Raw genomic sequence first — 11720 nt, forward strand, 5'->3', positions numbered from 1 at the left:
TGAAATCTTATTATTGACCAAAAACAATCCTTGATGATCCGTTACAAATTGATTTACAACACTAAATATTCCAAACACATTATAATTTCCGAATTTTCAATAGAAATCATCATCGGTCGAGAAAAAAACAGAAGACCATCATCGGCAGGCGGAGATAATTTTCTACTCCTTATCACACGTAAACATTATATCCGAGAGACCAATGAGGATTTAGTGAATGGCTGTGAAAAACTGCGGGAGACTACAGCAAGATGCTGATTTTACAGCAGAATCAATTTCGTCCACTAAGCTACGTGTCGAATATAAGATCCCGATTTAATCGTCATCTGTAGTTACCAAAAAGCAAGGCTGAACTTATTGCTTTTAGGTTTAAACACCGGAATATTGTAGAGGAAAATTTGAAAGTTTCTGTATACGGAAACCGAGAAAGAGACAACTCTATTTTTCAGAGTAGATAACAACCTTGTTACCAGATATAATGAAGAACTTGGGTACAGATGTAACGAGCTGAAATTGGGCCTAGATGAAATACAAGAGCTTCGATTCACTCGAGGATTATATATACAATTTCTATTGGTAGTACAGTAGAGCGTCGTTTATCCGAAAGTCGGTTATCCGAAAGAATTCCAGTCGGCAAATTTAAATTTTCGCTAGTGCTGTGGCGCTGCAATATTTGGCTATATCTTGGGCTACTCCAATATTTTTTATGTTTGTGTATGTGTTTTAGTTGGCAGCACTGTCACTTTTGTGTGGCGTTTTTCTGCGGACTGTGTGTCACGCTGAATCGAACGTTTTTGATACTAGATAACTTCTAAAGTATAATTTTTTTTGTTTTTATATTTTTCAATATATTTATTTTGTTTGTAAAAAATAAAAAACTAATTTTTAACGATACAATAGCCACGATTACTATTTTAAAAAGTTTACATTAGGCTTAACATCGACGAAAATTCAACGCGAAGCGACACGCAACGGAGAAAAATTTCAACACGGGATAGGTTAATGTATTTTTTTCGTACATAATCGGTTATCCGAAAAATAAGTTATCCGAACAACCCCAGTCCCCAATTGATTCGGATAAACGACGCTCTACTGTAATATTGAGATTTGAATTAATCCAAGACATTTTTATATGTTATAAGTACAAGACTGGAATTTATCAGGTTTCAGGAAAATCCAATCCAAAGTGTTTTCACAAAGTTGTTCATTTTCATTGTTGTAAAGTATTTAAATGTAGCCACGTAGATCTACGTTTGTGAATGACATACTGTGTATGTTTTGTACTGTAATTGTAATCAACGAATTTTTCTCGTATTCAAAAAATAATTTTACTTATGTTAATAACACAAAAAATAAATAAGTTAATACTTATGTTTCCTGGTGTAACGGTTAGACCTTAACTGTCTGCTTATCAATGTGTAATAATATGCTACTTCTATTGTACATTGTTGTTTTACTTTAAGTACAATAGAAACTGAAAACTGAAACTGAAAACATCAACAAAAAGAAAAGGGGAAAATTCCCTAGATATGTATGTTTGTATGCGCGTGTATTGGCATATATTTATTTTGTTTAATATCTCAGAATATGATAAAGATTAAGGAAAGAAATTTGGCACGGTGTCTTGTGCATAAGAAGCATTTATGCCATTAAACTTTGGTGATTAAAAACCGAGGGGTGGGAATATAATGTTCTAGTCAGTGAGGTATTTCGAGTGAGTTAGAACTTAATAAAGATTTCATTCGTTACTAGTATTAACAATTTTTTATTAAATAAAACTCATCACTACAGTCTAATCTAATCCACATTTTATAATAATTAATAATATACGGACAATGTACAGACTTTCTTATAACAAACTGTAAGATGGAGCCAAAAAATCTTGAATGAAGCATTATTACATGAATGAAATAATAACTCTTGACAGTCTTAGCCATATTAATTAAATGAATAGAACTTTTTAAATGAAGTATACAGTATTTTAATCCATTAACCCCTCGGCCACTGTTAACTCTAAAGAGAAACAGTGATTGGAATGAATTTCATAATAAAATGTTTTTCCTATTATTAAATCACATTGTTCATTATAAATATTCTTCGTAGCTTTTTAATTTATAATTTCTCCAACTTCAGAATTTGAAGAGGATCACAAACTTTTTTCTGTTCCATCTTTCCACTTATCTGAATAAAAGAAGAAAATATGGAATACAGTCCACTTACCACCTGCAAATATACGAGTAATTAAAACAATGGAAGGCATGCGGATTCAATAAAGTTTTACGCTTACCCTTATTACAAAATGTTTTTTGATGTAAAAGAATCCTCCCATAGATATTCCCAGAGGAATCTTTCCAAATCTTTTCATAAAGTCATTCATCTGTAACACAATATACTCTCTTTTCATTAGGATACTGTTTAATTTTATGTACTAAATAGAATTCCCCGAATTCCCAGGTAATATATCAGGCTTTAAACAGGAGGGGTGCGTGTAAGAGTTATAAATATTTGGAAAATATAAAGGTAATAAGTTCAATATTTTAGTTAAGGTAATGACCTCGACTAGTTAATCTCATTGTGGATTATAACCTCTATTCTTTCTTCAATTCAGAAATCAATCAACAATAATCGTCTTCACGAATAATAATGATCTATTTATGTAGTACATGTTATACAGTAGACCCCCTATAACACAGTTGATAATTCCGTGTTATACAAATTCCATGTTGTACGAGTCACTTGATTTTGCAAATACGTGTGCTGGGCTGTGAACGGCTCACGTATTTGTAAAATCTAAGTGACTCGTACAATATGGAATTCATATAACACGGAATTATCTAAAGTATTATAGGGGATCTACTGTATTGTAAAACGCTCGCTTGTGTAAAATTTCTGTGATTAACTGTAATCAATATTAAATACTTTTGAAGCGTATACTGTAAATGTATTTAACACAGAAAAATATTAAATAGAATACACTAAGAACAATAAAATTCCATGAAAAAGAAATAGACGTGAATATTTACCTTCAGTTTAAATTCCAAAGGTAGTTTCCCAACAGAAAATCTCTGGATTGAAATAAAATTGTCATATAGCTGAAAATAAATACTTTTTACATATACAAAATATATTAAAGAGAAAAATAAGAAATACAATTGCTTTATTTCTATTAATTAAAATGTTTTTATGACAACGTAAATTTCTTTTCGATTTAACATTTTTTTTCTCCTGTGGGCACTACAGGGCCTTTTTCCCATTCACATTATTGGTTCTGCCAGACCATAATGCTCGAGATCTTTGCTAATTCGTGTTAAAATATATCAATTCTTTGTTAACTAATATCTTTAAAAAAACCTGTTATAAAAATCGTTAATGCTAAGAATAATCATCGNCCTTCTTTTAGGTGAAACACCTCCCTTTATACTTCTCTGTGGTTGACGTCACGAGTCGCAACCAATCATCCAGTCCCGTGGGTTTTACAAAATATGGTGCCCGAGCACAAACAGAACAGGCGAAACATTTACAAAAAAAAAAAAAAAACAATATAATTTAAGTGACAGATCACTACACCTGCATAAGAAGTCTAATTTCTCTGGTCCTGGCATTTACATCATAAGACGTGTGTTAAAATTTCCTACTTAACGTTTTGAAGAAATGATAGCAGTTTGAGATTTTATGCCATAAGATAAAAATGTCATTAACATATCTAGTGTATAATACAGTGGAGACAGATTTTAAGTTGTGATTTTTGTTTTATGATTATAGTTTACAGATAATACAAACAATAGTTTTAATTAAAGTTTAAATAAAAGTGTGTGTTACTGTAGTTACATATAAATATGAATGGTTTGTGTTGCATTGAAATTAAATTATAAAAGGTAACAGTGTAGCCACCAGCAATGGCAGCACTGACTTGCCAAGTCCTCCCACATCATTTGTTTTGTTAACTCTGGTTAGAACTTTTTTGTGGAGGAAAAAATTCTCTGATGGAAAGTTACACCAGGAAGATGTGTGTATTGTGAAAGTTGCTTTTATGTCATCTTAATCCTGTATCACAAATCATATTTTAGAAGTAGATATACATTTTAAGTTGCACTCTGAGAAAATCTGAGTTAATTGTCCTGCGTTACTACTTGGTCTGAACAAGCAATACACTTGTATTAAGACACTGCAAGTTGTGGAATGAACCTAACCTCATAGGCAATTCCCACAACAGAAACAGATAATTTTGTAATACATGTTATTATTTTAAGCTTTCTTTTATGAATTACAACATAAGAAAACTAGTATAACTTATAGATTTACCTCATATAATACAGAACCTATACTAATTAGGGTTTGGATAATTGAGGTTATATTGTGCATTAAGAATGCTTAACAAATTAACATGTTTAAAAATTTTATATTTTGATACTGATTTTACTTACTAAAGAGGTGAAGAATGAGATTGCCCATCCCAACGTTATCATTCCCATGACTAACCCAACTGCACCAATTATAAGAATAAATTTCAGTTCAGTCTTTAGGAACAGAGCTCCGTACGAAAAGAAGCACGTGACATACATGAAATGGGTGTAGATCAAAGGATATAACACGTCAAAGTGTTCGTTTGTCGAGTTTAAAAATTCCCATAATTCTAAATTCTTCCGAAATATGTCTTCCAACTTTATCTTCAAATAACAATCATCCACGTGTAATTTGACTAATTGTGTTGAAATATTTACACATCTTTTTCCAAATAAAATAGCTACAAAGATAACTGTTATAAATAACGATGCTAACTGTCCACATACGTATATCAACCATAAACAATGCAATAAACAACAAAGAAATGCTTCGATCTTCGTTCCATTAAGTTTTCGTATTTCGGCATAGGGCAGAGTTCCCGTAAAGAAAGAAACTATAATCAGAACGACGATCAACCCGAAAATAATTAAAAGTAATAATGGTTGCAACGTTTCAATCATCTTCCACTCTTCATCGTAACTACTTTTTGTGTAGTGAAAAGATATTTTCTTTCTTTTCAAAATACTGAATTGTAGAGCCACGTAAAAAGATATTAACGAAACCGCTATAGAAGCCTCAAAAGTATAATCGTTGAAAATTGAAACCACTCTAAAACAATAAAGATTCATATTGTATATCCTAATTGTAAAAGCAACAGTAATTGTCCACAAATACATCTCGATGAAATTTTTGTAAATTCTGAATAGTTTCGTTGACATTTTCTGCTTGTTTTTTCTGATAGGAGATACGCAGGAGCATGGACTAACAAAATCCAATCCGAATACCTTCGAAGATTCAAAGACTGAAACCAAAATAAATCCAGGACAATAATATCGTAAACCTGCACGAAACATTTTGTTTTGTAAAAACTTGTGCGTTTTATAATATAAAATTAAATAGGAAAGGGTTCCCTAAGCATTGAAACTAGGATTTGCAATGATAATGATTCTATTGTTCAATTGCTGCCACTCCTAGGCTTTCCCTAATATTTTCCGTTCTAGAACACACTAAGGGATGAAAGTGGAAAACCAGAACAACAACGCCTGATTCCAAACGGATGGAACGGGGCAAACAGGAAAAGTAGAGGAAATGTGTGTGTAGAACTCTGTTATAAGATAAATTTAACAGTCTCTTCATCTATATCATGTTTCGCTTGTTTTGTGTTCAAAATGCACCGAGAAATTTAATTGCACTCTGGTATTATATATAATACCAGACTGCATTTATATATTATTCATTTTCATTCGTGTTCAGTCTTGTTTCATTATCATTTTATATAATTTTACCTTTTAGACATATTTTGACGAAATCACGAATAGATAATATTACCATAATTTAAAGATTTATAAATCATTCAAATGCTCAAATGTCACGCTAAATGTTATACATAATTCAAATAAGAATTTTCTAATAAATTCCCATCTGAATATGTTGTTGAAATTTATACAATTACATCTTAAACAATTTGGTAACGTTTGCCAGTTACGTAACAACTGCATAGTGTTGTAGCATATGGCAACGCAACATGGGCGATCTACCAAAGGAGGATGCCTCTCGGGAAGATTATTTATGGGAAACTAGCCTCTATTTTGATGTTAAACTCGAAGTAAACCTGAAAATATCCTCATTGCCATTCCGTTGGTAAGGCGCGAACCCTTGGCTAACTACCAGTGTTCGGTAGTCCGGCTATCTTAAATATTATAATTGACCGAGGAGATAAGGAGTCGGCTTACCACTCTGGGGAATCCGAAGTCGAATCCAGACGAGTAGCTCCAGGAATTTTTCCAGGAAAGTCTGTCCTGGATATATTTGGCCCAGTACCTCACCACTCGACCGTCCTCATTGTAAGTCTCGTCGAACCCATGAAAAAAAAAAACCCTCTTAATACGCACAGGACGAAGAATGAAAAATGAAAAAAATAAATTTCATATGGACAATAAATATCATCTATTTTAAATGATATGAAAATTCTATATTTCCTCAGTTATTAATATTTTCAAATAAATCTTACACAACGTCGATTTGTGTAATTAAATCATCACATTAAAAATTATATTATACTACAATTTAAAGTAATATTACTGTATTAAAATTTATGAAGAAAAATACTTTTTCATACATTATCATTTACTTACCTTGAAGCTTAAAATAATTTGCATAAATATACATTAAATATTCACACGAAAACTTAATACGAGCGCTCTTCTCGAGAGCATAAACTTCAATCTTTTCATACTTAATCAAATGTTCAATTTGAATACAAATATTTCTACACATGTGCAATGCGATTTCTCAAGAAGGATTCGAATAGAGAATCATGTTGATAAAATGGATCCTGCAATTACTTGTATGGTGCTGATGGATTCGTATATAATTGGCTTCAAATTCAAATACGTGCTAAGTTAGAAAAAGTGTAATAACTTAAATATAACTTAATTATATTTCTAATTATGAAAAAATCAGAGAGAAAGAGAGTTGCTAATAGCGAGATTGTGGTCGCAGTTTTCATCTCTAAAACGTGAACGTCGAACGTCGAGCGTCGTGTCTTGTGAGCGGCGCTCGACGTTCGACGTTCACGTTTTAGAAATGAAAACTGCGACCGCAACCTCACTAATAAAGACTTAAATATATTTGACATTAGGATTCAAATTCTGATAAACGGGAATGAAAAGATCTTTATTACTACAGGAAAAAATTATCCCATTGTCTAGCAGGGGCGCCGCTAGCTGTTTGAACGCCCGTGTGCAATACCGATTATGCCGCCCCCTGTTTAACTACGACTACCTGCGCTGAGCTTGCCGAAAGGCTCTTTAGTGTTGTCTCATAAAGGTGTGAAAAAAGAAAAGAAATACTTTACAAAAAGAACTATTTATTATTACTAAGTTATTTTTATTTACTTAAGTGTAAAACCATATAAATATTTATCTACAGAAATTGAACTCTTCTTGCCTTCATGTTTGCGAAATCTGCTATCAATTTTCTTGTATCCAAGCTGTCTAAGATTTCATGTTCAATTGAAACTATAGCTATAAACTAAATTACTTAGTCTTTGCTGGTGCATTGTTGATCTTAAATAAATTAATTAATTAAATAGTTTTTTATAATTTTTAACTTTGAAAAGGACCTTTCACCAAATGCAACTGAAACCGGCAATGTAAGTAATATTCTTAGTGCTATTGCTGTGTTTGGAACTGTTGAAATTAAGTCATTAGTAAAAAGATATTGTAATGGGGTTTGTGGATCATTAGACTGGTTTTCTGGAAAATGCAACTTTAAAGTATTGATTTCATTAAACAAATCAATACTGTCAATGTCTGTTTCACTACTTGAATCGTCTTTAAGCTTCAGATTTAAATCCTAACCAAGTTAAAATATCATTAATTATACTTCGACCCATGTCAGAAGAATTATTAACAAAATAATTGCAATTTGATATGCAATAGAACTGTTCGAATGCGTACAAGTACAAATTGAGAAGGAAGCTCTGTAGGGATTCCCTATTTTCGCCAAACCTGTCAACTTCTATCATACAGCACGACTATTGGTACTTGGCTTTCGGGTGCCCGCCAGATGGTTCAACCTGCCGACAGACGTTTCGCATTGCATCTTAATTCTGATAAATGCCAATAGAGGCGCTGTTAACGCTATAATATAAATAAGAATATAGTAATTGCGCGCCAGTCGGATTTTTTTCTCCATGCGAAGACATTTCTTATGCTATAAGTAGGGTGGGTATTATGACAATGACTAATTATTGCGTGACCGATCGCTCGATTTGTCGCCCCCTGAACGTGCCGCCCGTGTGCGGTGCACATCTTGCACGCCCGCTTACGGCGGGCCTGGACCCATCGGGTCGGCTCCCGATGCGGGCATTTTCCGACTGGTTTTCAATTTAGCGGGAACTTCGACATCCTCCGAATCACAGGAAACGGGAGAGATGTGCAACTAGATAAGATTCTGCCTTTCCCGTTCATAAAATCGATCCGATTTTCTACTAAATTTCGTGTCAAAATTGATAATTCCTTTTAACTTTAAAAATGTTCCCGAGCCTCGGGATCTCTTATCTACGCGCGCGCGCGTTGCTTCGCCTTATTCCATAGATCCAGTTATTAACCTAATTTACAATAAAATACAATAAGTTTATAAGAAAAGAAAACCAATTTTTGGAACTTCTAAACCGGCGAGTCCCTTTCATTTGCCAAAGAAATTAACCGGTAAATCCGCCGGCCATTGCGCTTTCGTCCGATTTGACAAATTATTTCGTGTTTCCGCGAAATTCTTAAAACAAAAAATTTATTACGAATCTTAATATGAGTTTCTTTTGTTGTAAATAAACCAAATTGTCCGTAAAGAAAAGTAATCAAATTTTATTGACGTATTCGATATTCAAAAGGAAATTTTACGGCAACGAAATGTTTCTTGTACTCGAAATTGTTCATTCAAATTTTGTGTTGTCTTTATTAAATTATCTTCAAATTCCGGAAGGATTCTTGGTGCAGCATTCCAAGCAGATAAACGATTTTGCGCCCCTCTTCTTCTTCTTCGATGGTGTTTATATGGCGATTTTAGCTCAATGTAGGCTCTTTCTCCGAGTAGACTTGTGTATGTGTATGATCGCTAGGCGACCGATTAGCCGGCTGTATCGAACAGCCATACGTACGCGCGGGAAATAAATGCCTTCCGGGAGGACTTTTTATGGGGAACTGGCCTCCTATTCAGTCGTTATAGGCAAGGAGAAAACCCGGAAAACTCCAAGCAGCCAGCCTGTCCGACCGTGGCGCGAACCCACGACGAACCTCCCAGTCTTTAGGGTCTGGTCACCACTACGATGAGCGGCAACGGAGACCACTCGCCTTGCGCCCCTCTTCTCCTTTCTCAGGCGCTTTAATAGTCCTTTACCGGAAACGTTCTTCCCGCATCGCGCGCATTTAACGATTTTCTTACGAGTCGACGTTTTCTTTTTTCCGTTATTAGAGAGGTTGCGGCCGACGTTTTCATCGCGAAAACGTGTACGTCGGACGTTTAGCGCCGCCTTCCTGTAAGACTAGAAGTTTGACAATGGCGTTTAAAACGTCGAGCATGATTCTACTGACGTTCCAAACGCCATTGTCAAACTTCTAGTCTTACAGGAAGGCGGCGCTAAACGTCCGACGTACACGTTTCCGCGGTGAAAACGTCGGACGCAACCTCTCTAATGATAGTCCTTTGGCATTTCTCTGCGTGATCACGTAATCGCGATAAATGGATCACTTCTCCGAAGTAGTCACAGACGCCCCCACCAGTGGGCGAGTGGTCTCCGTTGCCGCTCATCGTAGTGGTGACCAGACCCTAAAGACTGGGAGGTTCGTCGTGGGTTCGCGCCACGGTCGGACAGGCTGGCTGCTTGGAGTTTTCCGGGTTTTCTCCTTGCCTATAACGACTGAATAGGAGGCCAGTTCCCCATAAAAAGTCCTCCCGGAAGGCATTTATTTCCCGCGCGTACGTATGGCTGTTCGATACAGCCGGCTAATCGGTCGCCTAGCGATCATACACATACACAAGTCTACTCGGAGAAAGAGCCTACATTGAGCTAAAATCTCCATATAAATACCATCGAAGAAGAAGAAAGAAAGAAAAAAGTGGAAACGAGGCCCCCACCAGTGGGCGAGTGGTCTCCGTTGCCGCTCATCGTAGTGGTGACCAGACCCTAAAGACTGGGAGGTTCGTCGTGGGTTCGCGCCACGGTCGGACAGGCTGGCTGCTTGGAGTTTTCCGGGTTTTCTCCTTGCCTATAACGACTGAATAGGAGGCCAGTTCCCCATAAAAGTCCTCCCGGAAGGCATTTATTTCCCGCGCGTACGTATGGCTGTTCGATACAGCCGGCTAATCGGTCGCCTAGCGATCATACACATACACAAGTCTACTCGGAGAAAGAGCCTACATTGAGCTAAAATCTCCATATAAATACCATCGAAGAAGAAGAAAGAAAGAAAAAAGTGGAATCTAGGCCCCCACCAGTGGGCGAGTGGTCTCCGTTGCCGCTCATCGTAGTGGTGACCAGACCCTAAAGACTGGGAGGTTCGTCGTGGGTTCGCGCCACGGTCGGACAGGCTGGCTGCTTGGAGTTTTCCGGGTTTTCTCCTTGCCTATAACGACTGAATAGGAGGCCAGTTCCCCATAAAAGTCCTCCCGGAAGGCATTTATTTCCCGCGCGTACGTATGGCTGTTCGATACAGCCGGCTAATCGGTCGCCTAGCGATCATACACATACACAAGTCTACTCGGAGAAAGAGCCTACATTGAGCTAAAATCTCCATATAAATACCATCGAAGAAGAAGAAAGAAAGAAAAAAGTGGAATCTAGGCCCCCACCAGTGGGCGAGTGGTCTCCGTTGCCGCTCATCGTAGTGGTGACCAGACCCTAAAGACTGGGAGGTTCGTCGTGGGTTCGCGCCACGGTCGGACAGGCTGGCTGCTTGGAGTTTTCCGGGTTTTCTCCTTGCCTATAACGACTGAATAGGAGGCCAGTTCCCCATAAAAAGTCCTCCCGGAAGGCATTTATTTCCCGCGCGTACGTATGGCTGTTCGATACAGCCGGCTAATCGGTCGCCTAGCGATCATACACATACACAAGTCTACTCGGAGAAAGAGCCTACATTGAGCTATAATCTCCATATAAACACCATCGAAGAAGAAGAAGAAGAACTGAAGAGAGTAGTCACAGACGGCGTAATGGGTTGACGCGGTACTCTTGATTTTCTCTATTTTATCTCCTCGCCGTTTAATGCCGAATTTCGGAGATCTACAAAGTGGACACCGACGATTCCTCGTTTCCACGATCCTATCAATGCAAGATTTGCAGAACGCGTGTCCGCAACTGGTGGACACCGGATCGATGTAAACGTCCATACAGATGGGACAAGTCACTTCGGAGATCTATAACTTCTCGGTCGCTGTCCGTAGCGCCAACTACGGAGAGATTTCTATCGTCTGGACAGTATTATATAAATTATATATAAATTAGGTACTGTACATATAATTATATATTAATTATATATAAATTATGTACTGTATATATAAATATATATTAACTTAATTTATTGTAACTTTATTATAATTATATATATTTTTTCCGCCGCCTGGTGCCACGCTACGGAGAGTTTAGGCGAACTATCGTCTGTACAGTATGTAAATTAGGTACCGTAAGTCTAATACAGTACTGTAATTTTATACATTTC

At 36.4% G+C, this 11720-nt stretch overlaps 1 protein-coding gene and 1 long non-coding RNA gene across 3 annotated transcripts in view; both read right to left on the reverse strand.

Moving 5' to 3' along the window:
- Positions 1–1753: 1753 nt before the first annotated feature.
- Positions 1754–7005, reverse strand: LOC111615943. Of its 2 annotated transcripts, none has more exons than XR_002755163.1 (4): positions 6237–7005; positions 3024–3092; positions 2288–2377; positions 1754–2223 (listed from the first exon to the last, which is right to left on the reverse strand). It is a non-coding gene; the product is annotated as an uncharacterized LOC111615943 (long non-coding RNA). The 2 variants fall into 2 exon arrangements; XR_002755162.1 differs by lacking the exon at positions 6237–7005 and adding an exon at positions 5790–5888.
- Positions 7006–11247: 4242 nt separating this feature from the next.
- LOC111616587 overlaps positions 11248–11720 on the reverse strand; it is a 6203-nt gene continuing 5730 nt past the window's right edge. Inside the window, exon 8 of the transcript XR_002755279.1 lies at positions 11248–11472. The gene's annotated coding sequence lies outside the window, so the exon portion shown is untranslated. The remainder of the gene's footprint in view (positions 11473–11720) is intronic.

This window comes from Centruroides sculpturatus, unplaced genomic scaffold (assembly GCF_000671375.1).
Source record: "Centruroides sculpturatus isolate CEXI.00-Female unplaced genomic scaffold, Cexi_2.0 scaffold55, whole genome shotgun sequence".
Taxonomy (NCBI): domain Eukaryota; kingdom Metazoa; phylum Arthropoda; class Arachnida; order Scorpiones; family Buthidae; genus Centruroides; species Centruroides sculpturatus.